The 13,883-nt window shown below is 32.1% G+C and overlaps 1 non-coding gene and 1 pseudogene across 1 annotated transcript; one reads left to right on the plus strand and one right to left on the minus strand.

Annotated features, from left to right (window-relative positions):
- The first annotated feature begins 355 nt into the window (after positions 1 to 355).
- LOC124912734 lies at positions 356 to 4,471 on the plus strand (annotated as a pseudogene).
- An 8,768-nt stretch (positions 4,472 to 13,239) lies between these two features.
- Positions 13,240 to 13,437, minus strand: LOC124923167. The gene has a single exon (XR_007098177.1). It is a non-coding gene; the product is annotated as a U2 spliceosomal RNA (small nuclear RNA).
- Positions 13,438 to 13,883: the final 446 nt, after the last annotated feature.

The raw sequence follows: 13,883 nt of genomic DNA on the forward strand, positions 1-13,883 counted from the left end.
TTTGGTTGAGTGTAGAAACCAGATCTTCTTTGGTAAACTCGTCAGAAGAGAAATCAAATACCTCTTCGTCATTTGCCATGAAGCAGGTTACTTTTTCTTCACCGTCTTCATTGTCGGAGTATGCCCACTCACTTCCACCGTCGGATGCAATGAGTGCCTTTTGAATCTCCTTTCCTTCGTCAGCATGTTGATCATCGTTTCTTCGGTAGTCGTTTCGTTGGTTATTGTTTCCCCGGTAGTTATTCCCTTGATAGTTGTTTCCCTGGTACCGGTTGCTTTGGTAGTTGTTCCCCTGATAGTTGTTTCCTTGATAGTTTCCTTCCGGTTTTCTATCGTCTCTTCTTGGTTTTCTACACTCTGACCTGAAATGTCCAAAACCGTCACAGTTATAACATCTTTTGTTTGATTTATCTACATAGTTATAATTAAAATCATTGTTAGATGGTGGTTGGCTATTCTTCATGAATTTCCCGAATTTCTGAGCTAGCATTGCCATAACATCTTCAGTAATTTGATCGGTGTTTTTGACTGGAGCCGGAACGGTTGATACTTGGACCGCCGGTTCCACCGATGTAACCAAAGCTCTAGTTGCGGTTGATGTGGATGCTTCGTCTTCGATCCGAGACTTAATCTCGAACTCGTAGGCTTTTAGATCCTCGAACACATCACGCAACTTCATCTGCCCAAGGGTGCTCGATTCCCTCATCACCATGGTCTTGATATCCCACGTGCTTGGCAGAGATCTTAGGGCTTTGATGATTACTTCTCGGTTGTCATACTTCTTTCCGAGTGTTTGAAGCTCGTTGACTACACTGGTGAACCGGTTGCTGAATTCCTTCATGTTTTCCCCCGGTTTCATCTTTATGTTTTCATATTTCTGTGTAGCCACCAAGATTTTGTTCTCCTTAGTTCTTTCGTTTCCCTCATGGATCTGAATGATCGTTTCCCAGGATTCCTTTGCGTTTTCACACTCTGATATTTTGTTCAAATTGTTATCATCTATAGCCTTGTAGATGTGTCTCATGCAATGGTTGTCCAGGTTACTCTGTCTTTGATCTTCACTCGTCCATAGTTCTGCCTCCTTGTTGATCTTGATCGGTCCCTCTTTCAGAACTCGGCTCATCTCATCATTTAACGTAATCAGATGTAGATACATCTGTTTCTTCCAACTGCTAAACGCTTCGCTGTTTAGCATTAGAGGCTTGTCGCTGTGGGTCATGCTTCCCATCTTCTTCGGTTGCTTGAGTGCTAAGAACCTCGCTCTGATACCACTTGTTAGGATCGGGGACGCCCTTGGAGGACCGGGGTGTTTCCGGTTTTAGGAAGGGTGGCCGCTTACAACACACACAACTCTTTGGTGATAGTCCGGTTAGAGACTAAAACCGTTCTCAGCACTGCACAACCTGTCACAGACTCTTGAACCGGGTTCAAGGGCGGAAATGTTTGTTTCAGGTTGAAGCAACGTATGCGATTTTAGATGATGTTTTAGGAGGAGTCGGTTTTATGGATATGAGTGACCGGTTTAAGGCGTATGATTAGTTTGAGATTAGGATAAGTTAGTATGTAATGAAAACGAAAGAAAGAACACGAGACAAGGATTTTTATGGATGTTCGGAGCAAAACTCTCCTACGTCACCCCTTCTTCTCAGATTATGAGAAGGATCTCCACTAACTTTTGTAGTTACAACAATACTTCCGGTCGAGCCCAACTTCGCTACTCGCCGGTTACACCAAACTCACTCTTTGATGTAATACAATAACTCAACACAAACACACACAGAAAGCTTCCGGTTTTAGACACACCGGTTTGGAATATAAGAGTTTATCTCTCTAACTTAATGCTTTTATGATTAGTTTTTCGTAATACTTGATTTCAACGACTGCATTAAATGAAGACGTTTCGTCTCCCTTTTATAGCTGAGAAGAGCCAACGGTCGTTTTTCTTCTCTCTCCTTTGGATTGGTTGCTCGTTATCACGCTTGGTGCAGAGAGATTGCTTGCACGCTTCACTTTCCTCACCACATGGCAGTCATGCAGGCAGCTCTGAGCAGAAGATGACATAGCCGGTTTTCAGATTTGGACACGTGTTGGACATGCACCTCAGGTTGTCAACTTCGGATCAATAAAGCATCATTGCTTTCCTCGCATGCTTCCGATCGGATCCGATCTTCTTTTATTCTTTCAAGACACGTTTCTTTCGTCATGGTACGTCACTCTTGAAGTTTGAATCTTTCGGTTTTTGTGTCTTATGTTGTATGATCCGGCTGGTTTGTAAACTTTTGTCTTTGCTGACCGGTCGCTTGAGAAAGTAAAAACTGGTTCCTCTGATCTTTAACTTGATCACTTGGAACTGATTTCTTTGAAGTATAGCAGCAACCGGTTTTGATGCCCCAACCGGTTCATACGGTTTTGATCTGTATCTGCACATGAAAGTTAACAACTGTTTAGTCCGTCTGGCCGGTTCCAAAAATTAACTTACTTAATTTTTCTATCACATGTACCTCGCTATAGATAATTTCTCCTCTATAAATTCATTTATCAAAATTAACCATCTCATTTTAGACGAGGATCAAATTATGTCTTTTAACTTTTCAAAGTTTCAAATAAGTACTAGAAATTGGGAAATTTGATAAAATGGCCCTACTAAAGGGTCTAAATCCAAAAAGACCTTGCTTGATATAGTTTGCTAACATGGCCTTTTTGCCCTGCGAAATGTCTGTATTGCCCCTAGCGCGCTCACTTTACCGCTCAATTATTCTAAATATCACTCTCTCACTTTCATCTAAATCAAGTTTTTGAACTCACGCGATTTAGATAAAGTGAGAGAGTGATACTTCGAGTTAATGGAAAGACTCGAAATACCACTCTCTCACTTTATCTAAATCGCGTGAGTTCAAAGACTCGATTTAGATGAAAGTGAGAGAGTGGTATTTTGAGTTTTTCATCGTATATATACCATATTTGTCCCCTCATTTAAAAAAAAAACCCTTTTCCTTTCCCGACTATGACTCTCTCACTTTCCATTTACGAATCTCCAACTTCATCTTCGTATTTACAACTCTCATCATCATCCAACTTCGTTCCAACTTCGTTAAACATCATCGATCAACTCTCATCATCGTTCGTCGTCCGTCTCTTCGATCATATATTCATGTGAGTTTAGGGTTTAGGATTTAAGTTTAATCTGTAATGTTCTCATTATTCTGCCGTTTATATTGATGGATATTGATGTATAATCCTTAGATTTTAGGGTTATGTAGCTTTTAGGATTTATGTAGCTTTTAAGGTTTATGTAGATTTTAGGATTTGCTTGTGGAGGTGAAGCTAAATGAAAAAGACATTGATGGGCTTGTGGAGGAGTGGTGAATGATAATATTGAGGTATGTCAATTTTGATTATTTGATATATTTCGAGCATATGGTCTATTTCGAGCATTTGATGTAATCTCAAACCGTTCGTCTCTTACTACAATCTCAACTCCAAACTTTGCGCCAATACCCGTTTTCTGATTCGCTGCCGTGTTGGATTCAGTTCACAAACTGTGAAAAAATCAAGGTCAATCTCTTCTTCTCTAGTCTGCAGAACCGTGTCGTTACAGTCTTAGCCTGAAACTGAAGTCCTCAACATTGCCGAAAATGTTACTGAGGTGACCTTTCTCTGTCTCTCAATAATTTCGAATTGTCTAGATCTATAAAAATGAATTTGATTAGGTTAATAAATTTTATATCATTATACTTTGATACTTCTGGTTTGGATTTTGATTATTTGATTGGAGATTGTTGATTAAACATGTATTCTGTTTGGTACATTGCAAGATAGTTGAAAGATTAGTACAACTTTTCTACATAGTTTGATATGGAATTTGTTGAGAAATAAATATCTTATGTATGCCTTCAACAACTTATTGGAAACATGCCAATGCTTTTTCTAAATAATATTACAAAAGGATTTGTTGCAAATATACCTGCGAACCTTGAGATAATGGAGCATTGTTGTAGTGTCAAGGATAGGTGAGAAACAATTTATTCTGAAGTGTTTATGGTTCTAAAGCATTATGTTGCATTGATTAAACTTCTTTTTTCAGGATAGGATACAATATGATTACTAATATAGAGGAGAAGGGGATTATAGCACCAGGAAAGGTACTAGATGATTCTTACACATTTTTGTATAGGATTTATGCAAATAAAATCTTAAACTGATGATAGATTTATTGAATGATTGCTGGTCATATTTTTCACCTTTCTCTTTGGATACTTTATAGAGCATTTTTGTGGAACCTACAAGTGAAAACACAGGCATTGGTCTTACATTTATCGCTGCCTCAAAGGGATATAAGCTCATCCTAACAATGTCTGTCTCAATTAGTCTGGAGAGTCGGGTAATTCTCAAAGCATTTGGAGCGGAGCTTGTGCTAACTGATTCAAAGAAGTTTCAGTCCACAACCGCACTCTATTGTGTGTATCTTTAGTAGAGAATTCACTACCTATAAATCTAACAAATCCAACTCAAGAAAGTGTAGTGGTTCCAGAAATTGATGATCTTGACGTATTCCCGAAGCAGCGGGAGGTTGTCTTTGAAACTGAAAATGACATTGAAGATGAACCATGTTTACTATAAGAGCATCAACTCAACAACAACATCAACCATCATCTCAACAGCAACAACCATCATCTCAGCAGCATGTTGAATAATTCTATTTTCAACAAAATGTTCTAAGTTTACTTCAACCAAGATAATGTTGTATGAATAATGTTCTAAGTTTACTAATGTTGTATGAATAATGTTCTAAGTTTACTTCATCCAAGATCATGTTGTATTGTATGAAACATTGATATTTATTTAAGTAGGTTGAACAAATAGTGACTCGCACATTTTGTAATATGCGTGAGTTATGTTAACAAAAGTCTAAACAAAATGCTTGAATTAGAACAAGTATTACATAACAAATTCTCGAATTACATCATAATATTCAGTATTACATAACAAATGCTCGAATTACATCATAATATTCAGTATTACATAACAAATGTTCGAATTACATGAAATGCTCGAATTAGAACAAATGCTCGAATTAAAACAAATGCTCGAATTAGACCATAACAAATGCTCGAATTACATAACTAATGCTCGAATTAGACCATAATATTTAGTATTAAATAACAAATACTTGAATTACATCAATCCTCCATCTTCTTTTGCACCAACTTCTTCTGCACCACGTTCTTAATCTACACCACCTTGTCTTCCTTCTTGTCTACAAACACATCATCATCCACCTTATTCTGCACATTGTCTTCCTTCTTCTCAATCTTCTCCACAAACAAACCCTCCTCCACCTTTTGCACATTCTACATGTCTTCCTTTTTCTCCAAAATATGTACAAAGACATCATCCTTCTCATTGACCACATTGTCTTTTTCATTCTTCTTCTCCTCACAAGCCCATCCTAAAAAAAGACAAAATGATTGAGATTACATCAAATGCTCAAAATAGACCAAATGCTCGAAGTACATCAAATGCTTGAAATAGACATACCTCAATATTATCATTCACCAACCCATCATCCTCATTCAGCTTCTCCTCCACAAGTCCATCCTAAAAAAAATACAAAATGATTGATATTACATCAAATGCTCTAAATAGACCAAATGCTTGAAATATATCAAATGCTCGAAATAGACATACCTCAATATTATCATTCACCAGCACATCATCCTCATTCAACTTCGCCTCAACAATCCCACCCTAAAAAATTACAAAATGATTGAGATTACATCAAATGCTCGAAATATATCAAATGCTCGAAATTAACATACCTCAATATTATCATTCACCAGCACATCATCCTCATTCATTTTCTCCTCCACAAGCCCATCTTAAAAAAAATACAAAATGATTGAGATTACATCAAATGCTCGAAATAGACCAAATGCTCGAAATACATCAAATGCTCGAAATGGGCATACCTCAATATTATCATTCACCAGCACATCATCCTCATTCAGTTTCTCCTCCACAAGCCCATCCTAAAAAAAATACAAAATGATTGAGATTACATTAAATGCTCGAAATAGATCAAATACTTGAAATATATCAAATGCTCAAAATAGACAACAATTGCTCCTTTAGTCACCTTCCATGCACCATTTCCACAACTGAAATTGTGACATTCTTCATCAAGTTGTGTAACAGAGATCAAATTGCGCATTAAACCTGGAATGTGTCTCACCTTATTAATCTTCCAAACATAACCATTTGCCATCTTCAATTTGATGTCACCAATGCCAACAATATCCAGTGGCTCACCATCTGCGAGATAAACTTTCCCACAGTTTCCAGCCACATAATTCTCCATTAATTCTTTGTGAGCAGTGGTGTGGAAAGACGCTCCTGAGTCCAAAACCCATGAATCTATCGGGCTATCAACAGACAGAAGTAACGCATCAGTGACAGATTCTGTAACAACGTTGGCTGCATCATTTTTATCATCACCGTTTTTCTTCGGTGCTTTGCAGTTCCTCTTCAGATGACCCTGTTTACCACAATTCCAGCACTCAAATGTCCTCCCAGACTTGGACTGACTCCTCCTGCTCCTTGACATAGATCTGCTCTTACCTCGGTTGAAATTTCTATCATTACCTCTTCCCCTGTTTTCCACATTCAGAGCAAAACCTTTGAATGTTTCGCCCGAATCAATTTTACGAACCTCTTCAGCAAGAATACGATCTCTAACTTCAATAAAATTTCAGTTTCAACTGATTTTTTTTTGTCTATTATCTATTACAATAAAATTATATATATATTATCTAAGCTTTGTATATATAAAAAAGAAGAGATATTAACGACACTATCCTTTTTCATTAATAACGTTATTCAACCATAACTAATGACCAATTGACCACTCATTTTGAACGATTCTGAATCGGCTTCATCCTTGAGGCAACAATCATCATCTCATTTGTAACATCACAACTCGTATTTCTAAAAAAACAAAGATAAATGCTTTCGACTGCGCAAGCTACTATATAGCTTAGTACACTGAAACTATTTTAAGATTGTTAGTATTCTTATCTTTAAATTTAAATAACAGAGAATATATAAATATAATGTTAAAATAAAAAATGAACTATCATATACAGAAAATGAAATCACCGATTTAGAGGGCTTGATCTGAGGCATGTGTTAGACACATTTTCTTTAAAACAGTTTCATGCTCTCATCTGTGTTGGAACTTATTATAGATGAATGTGTACCATGGTACAACAAATCTAGTAGTGATTCTATACTAGAATCACTATGTATCGGACTTGATCTATGTAAATGAACTATCATCGAGTTTCAACGGAAAATATCGATTGAAAAACTCAAAGAACACTCACAAAATAAGGAGAGGACTTTTAGAATTCTAGAGTGAAAAAGTATAAGATGATGTGATAATTTACATAAGATGGTGTGGGATAAATTACTTACTTATATTGTTGAAATAATAAACTGCTAACTAAAATTATCAATTGATCCAACGACTTCTTATTCATTTGCCTCAATATTTCTTCTTAATTAAGGGTAATTGTCTGCCAAAATTATTTAAGACATTTATTTTGCAATACTCATGTTACATTAATTTTTAATTGTTAAAAATAATATTAAATTATCAAAACAATTGATAATAATAAAATCATTTAAATTACACTAGAAATTAACATAATTTTATAATTGGTCATAAAAGGCATTTTAAATCAATTAATTCAAATTATACATTTGGATCATATTTCACACTTTAATTGAATTTATAAAATTAGCATAAAAATTTCAAATATACACTCCTCATTGGGGATGTTTTACTCTTATTTATTTAATGGTTGACTTCGGTGAAACTGGGAGGCACGAAACATCGTGACATAGATTTCCATCTCATTCAGGACAATTTTAAACAAGGTTGTATTTAAAGCTTCAAGAAATTTATATCTTCACCATTACGGGATTTTTGAGACCAGATACATCTTAAATATGTTTATCTTGAGTAGGGAATGATATAATTGAGTGAATAAATCAAATGTATTAATAGTTAAATAAGTTATTTGTAAAATAAGTAAAACATTTATTGACAAATTTATTTTCATTATATAATTAAAAGAGATAAATAACACCTAGAGACTATCACAATTTTGTCTATCTTCTCATTCATGTAATTAGATTTCATATCTATAGAAGGCCCTTCTATACTGGCTATGATTAACACTCTTCGAGTAAGAAAATATAAAATGTTTTTCAAATAGCCTTATAACTGTGCCTTTTTAATATTATGTTCTATTCGATTAAACTATATCTATAAGTGTAGTTCTATTTGTCCTAAACATCGATCATAATCTTCACAATTTTGAATTGACAACCTACACCAATTCAAGTTTCATAACAACTTTCATTTATTGAGTCTCGAATTTTTAGTATTTACAGGTTAGTATTTACATATCTAAACTCTTACATGTTAGTGTTTATATATTTTAATACAAGGTTCTTTACATAAAAACATTTTTAATCGGATTATATTTGGTGTATGTCTATTTGAATTATTCAGAAATTCTCAAAGTTTAAGAACAAAACTCAATGCTATAATTTTGCATTAGAATATTTGTGTAATAGACTAATGGAATAAATATGTATAAGTATATATGCACTATTTAGATGAAGTGCACTATTTTTTTCATCTAAGTCATAGATATGCACTGTTTGTATCAGGAAATGTGACTTTGGAGTATTAACAAAACAAACTCAAAAGTGGAATTCATTTCCAGAAAATACATTTTTTTATGAAACATTATATATGGAGAAAGAAAAAATAATTTTCAGACAACAATGACCAACCAATCCCATGTACAATTTCTTTGTTAAGACATTTTTGGATAAATATATGGTGTATTATACGAAAGATCAATTCAAGACCAACTCTTACATTGATCTGAATTACGATTGACTACACTCCAAATCATCCTAGGATGAGATCCGATACATAATATAATTGATGCGAGCAATACTTGGTGGGACTATGGGTTAAGTAATTCTGGAACATTTCTTGCATATTTAAATTTCTAGATTTTAATCTTTTCGGTATTATTTATTTTCTAGGAAAATAAAAAAGATTTTTATCGATATAAAGGAAAGACAATTCCAGACAATGTCTTGTTGGAACGTATTTTTGTTATAGTGGTGATTATATCTACTCCCATTTTTAACCGCTTTCATTTATATCTATTATCGAAGAAGGATCAGTGATTTCGATAAATATTTACCCAATATAAATTACCCAATAAAAAAGAACCAAAAAAGATTACCCAATAAAAAAACTAGGAAAGTATGTGTACGTCTCCTTGAGAGAAATAAACAAATACAACAACAATCATCGCCACTATATCGTCCGTCATGTTCGATTTAATGTCTTCTCCTTCAATCATTTCACTTACACCAATGAAAAAATATTTAGATATTCATCTTGGATAATTGTGTCACGTTGATCTGAAATCTTCAATCACATATCTCATAGGGAATTCTAATTTTTTTTAACTTTCTTAGAGTTTGAAAATAATGAACGACGATGAAGCTGAATAAGCACAAGCTTAAATTTGTAAATATTGTTGACTCCTTCCGCACAAAATCACTCAAACATAGGACTCGATTACATGAGCTTTTCACCGACCCAACATTGAGTTGATAGTTCTATTTTTTTTAGTTTTGAAAACATAACTTATGACTTATTTTTGTGATGTTTCTATTCTAGTTATATTTATGTATTTTTAAACAAAAATATCATTTTTATTTTTGTGATGGCTTTTATTGGAGTAATAATAAAATATATGATTATTTTGTTAAATGAAAATAAGTTTACTGGTCGTAGTGGGGAGTTCTCAAAAATTTAAGTTGTATATTTTTTTTATGTTAGAAGTAGGATATTTTTTAATTAATTTATAACAAACCAACCATAACAATTGGATATATATTATTTTGAAAGTTGAGATAGTTCTATTTTTTTTAGTTTTGAAAACATAACTTATGACTTATTTTTGTGATGTTTCTATTCTAGTTATATTTATGTATTTTTAAACAAAAATATCATTTTTATTTTTGTGATGGCTTTTATTGGAGTAATGATAAAATATATGATTATTTTGTTAAATGAAAATAAGTTTACTGGTCGTAGTGGGGAGTTCTCAAAAATTTAAGTTGTATATTTTTTTTATGTTAGAAGTAGGATATTTTTTAATTAATTTATAACAAACCAACCATAACAACTGGATATATATTATTTTGAAAGTTGATATAATTAAAAAAACCTCACCTTCAAAAACTAATCATTCTCAAATATATACCTTAATGACATATGTTGTGATAAGGTCTATTTTTCTTTCATATTTTTTTTCTTTACTTTCTTACATATTAAATAATATATATGTGTATGCAAATGATTATTGTGATAGTAAATACAAGATTTTATCCTATATAGATAAAGACAAATGATAACATCAATTTACCCAATAAAAATATCTAATAAAAATTGTACTATTGAGTACATACATCACTTTACCCTATTAACAAATAACATTGATTAATTGAGATAATAAATATATACATCAATTTATCCTATAGAAAAACAACAATAAGTACATACATTATTTTAACCAAAAACAAATAATAATTGAGATTTTAGCGTATAAACAAACAAGAAATCCGTCTTTCTTATATAACCATATTTTTCCTCTTATAAATAGAATACTTGACACACAGATCATAACACATATCTCTCTTGTTTGTTGGTTTGTTTCTTTAAAAATCATTTATAAATCATAACACATCTATCTAATTTAAATATTTTATGATCCATTCTTAAATATTATGATTTTTATGATGTTTTAAAAAATTTAAAAGAATGAACAATTAAGATAGAACTTACACTAGTACTTTATTTAATATGATAATGATTTTGTAAACTATTTGGTCGCAATTTGTTTAACAACCCACATATCATTATTTGTTGAATGAACATGTTTAATGTTTGTCAAACGATCATTCCATTTGTTGTGTTAAAATTGTACAAGTTTTAATGAATAATGATAATTAATATTTTTGAGCGGTAATAATGAATTGTAAATTTGTTATAAGATTGATAAATAGTTGTGTGACAAATTACAATTTAGTTGGTGAACGTAAAATTTCAATTAAAGAGGAAATGTTAATGATTTATTTTGCCCATTGTGGAAGTAAGTGAGTGATGATCATTTTTTTGTCATTCAAAGTCTACAATAATATAGGTGTTAAAATCATTAATACAACTATAAATGGATGATATGCAACTCATGTATCAAATACAAGTACATATTAAGTTCCCACAACATTCAAAAAAATATTTAAGCTAAAATTTTTATCATTTTCCACGTTTAACGATATTAGTTCCTTTGCTTTATATATTATTAATATTATATTATTTAACTTCTTGTATTTAATAGAATTGTATTTGTGTTATTGATGATACTAATGTACAAAGTACATTTTAAGGTAATCGAGTCACTAAATTGACGTGGTCAAACTGGTTATACAACTAGAAATGTTAAAACGGTATCTTACCACAATATGATATTTACATATTTTATCGCTGATGAAAAATGCATGATTTAACGGTCCTTGACAAAGTTCGAAACAATCCAGTATATGATTTTCCGCATCCAATACAAGGTGTGTTATTCACTTCATTGTTTCGATTATGAAATAAAATATGCATCAAAAAACTTATGTATTGTTGTAGGTAAATATTACATGGTTGATGCAAGTTATAAAAATATGACTTGTTACATGGCACCATATCACTAAATTTAATAAAAAATTGTTAAATGTATAATTTAAATATATTGGTTTTATCAACAAGTACCAGTGGTCTAGTGGTAGAATAGTACCCTGCCACGGTACAGACCCGGCTTCTATCGGCTGATTTGGGTCTGCCATATATCATCTTCTTGGATGATAACTGAAGGTTCTGAGTTCTTCCATTTCTTTTCTTTTGTTAAAAAACATACTTTTCTAAGCTTCTGAGTTCTTCCAATTCTTTTGTTAAAAAAACATACTTTTCTAGGACCACCATCTCCTTATGTTATAATTTGTGTTGTTTATTTTATATTTTATTTTTTTACTTATATATACTTGTTTTATCCAATTTCAAAATAATCAACCTAACTCAATATCTAAACATTTGAACTTGAAAATGTATAAAATAAACTTGATAAGACCATAGTAACTAGAAATCAAAAATATCTGTCTCCACTTACATTTATCCATAATTCATTCACACATTACAGTTTGGTTTAAGTGGAAATTGTGTTTTAAAGAAATAAAAAAAATAAATAGAAGAACTCAAGTGACATAATACTTAATATTTTTTGTAAAGAGTAATATATTTAAATCTTATTAGATTTTGATAGCATTGTAATTTTGTTGTCAATCTCTTTATGTTTATGTTCTCTCCCCCTAATTGAAGATGATTTATTTCAACAAGTTATCATTCTTCTTCCATCACTATTTTAGTAAATTAATGTAAACAAGCATTTTTTGGGATTCACTTTGTCATTTACTAATCCAAAATTCCGTTCATTTACAGGCCTAACCATAAAAATTCCAAAAAAAACATGACACTAAATAATTGCCAATCTTTTTTATAATGCTTTGTGTTTGCCAATAAAAAACAAGAAAATTACTACTTTAGTTCCAAATTGGCTTACATGGGTTTGCCATACATCATCTATACAAGATGATAGTTGAAACTACTGAGTTCTTCCATTGTTTTTTAGGTTAAAAAAACATACTTTCCTAGGGTCTGCTTACTAGGCTCTGCCATACATCATCTATATAAGATAAATGAGGTTATTGAGTTTTCCATTTTTTGTGTTAAAAAAACATAGTTTCCTAGGACCACCCTCTCCTCGTGTTATAATTTTTGTTGTTAATAAGACCATAGTAGCTAGAAATCACAAATATTTGTCTCCACTTACATTTATCCATCCATAATAAATTCACACATTACAGTTTGGTTTAAGTAGAAAGTGTGTTTGAATTCATTGGTTTGTTGTCCATAAGTTATTTATAGAATAACCCTACATTATTCAGTTGTTATTTATAGAATAATACTTGATAAACAAAGCAAATACTAAATAGTATACATGACCTAAAACAGGATATCAAAATTTTGACTACAGATTGGTGGGATGCGCCAGGCCCAAGCAGAAGTGCAACACTCAGGCGACGCTTGAACAGCGCGAGTAGCAAGCTACTGTAATGGGCCACTCTCCCTAAAAAAATTAATTTAATATCATGTGAGCCGATGGCCCACGTATCAGATATTAAACTGATAAGAACAGATACTACACTTGATCTTAGCCAAAAGGCCGAGAAAGGTATGATTATTTCAGACACGGACTATCCATTTTATATTAGTTTCATATTCTTTCCTAAGTTTGAAGTTCCAATGTGGGACGTATTTATACAATCTTATGTGAGCATGTGGAAACAAGGCAAAATAAAATCAAACTTTAGAGCTCCAACAGAATCTGCTTGCCTGCTTGCTTAATTATTATGCTTTTATAATTTGGAAAATCATAATAAAATAAAATGCTTTTATCATTATCTTATTTTATCTATTGCATTTATTAATTTCAAAACTTCTCAAATAATTCAAATATCCTAAAAAACAATATTAACCAAACTAGGTAATGATCACATAACTCTTTACTTCAAATTCACTCAAATAAAGATCAAATACCAAACATTATAACGCATCCAATACATATGGAATTCACATAAGTAGACAAAATCAGAGTTCCCTAAATATTTGAATCAAATTTATT

Source organism: Impatiens glandulifera, chromosome 1 (assembly GCF_907164915.1).
Source record: "Impatiens glandulifera chromosome 1, dImpGla2.1, whole genome shotgun sequence".
NCBI classification, from domain to species: Eukaryota; Viridiplantae; Streptophyta; class Magnoliopsida; order Ericales; family Balsaminaceae; genus Impatiens; species Impatiens glandulifera.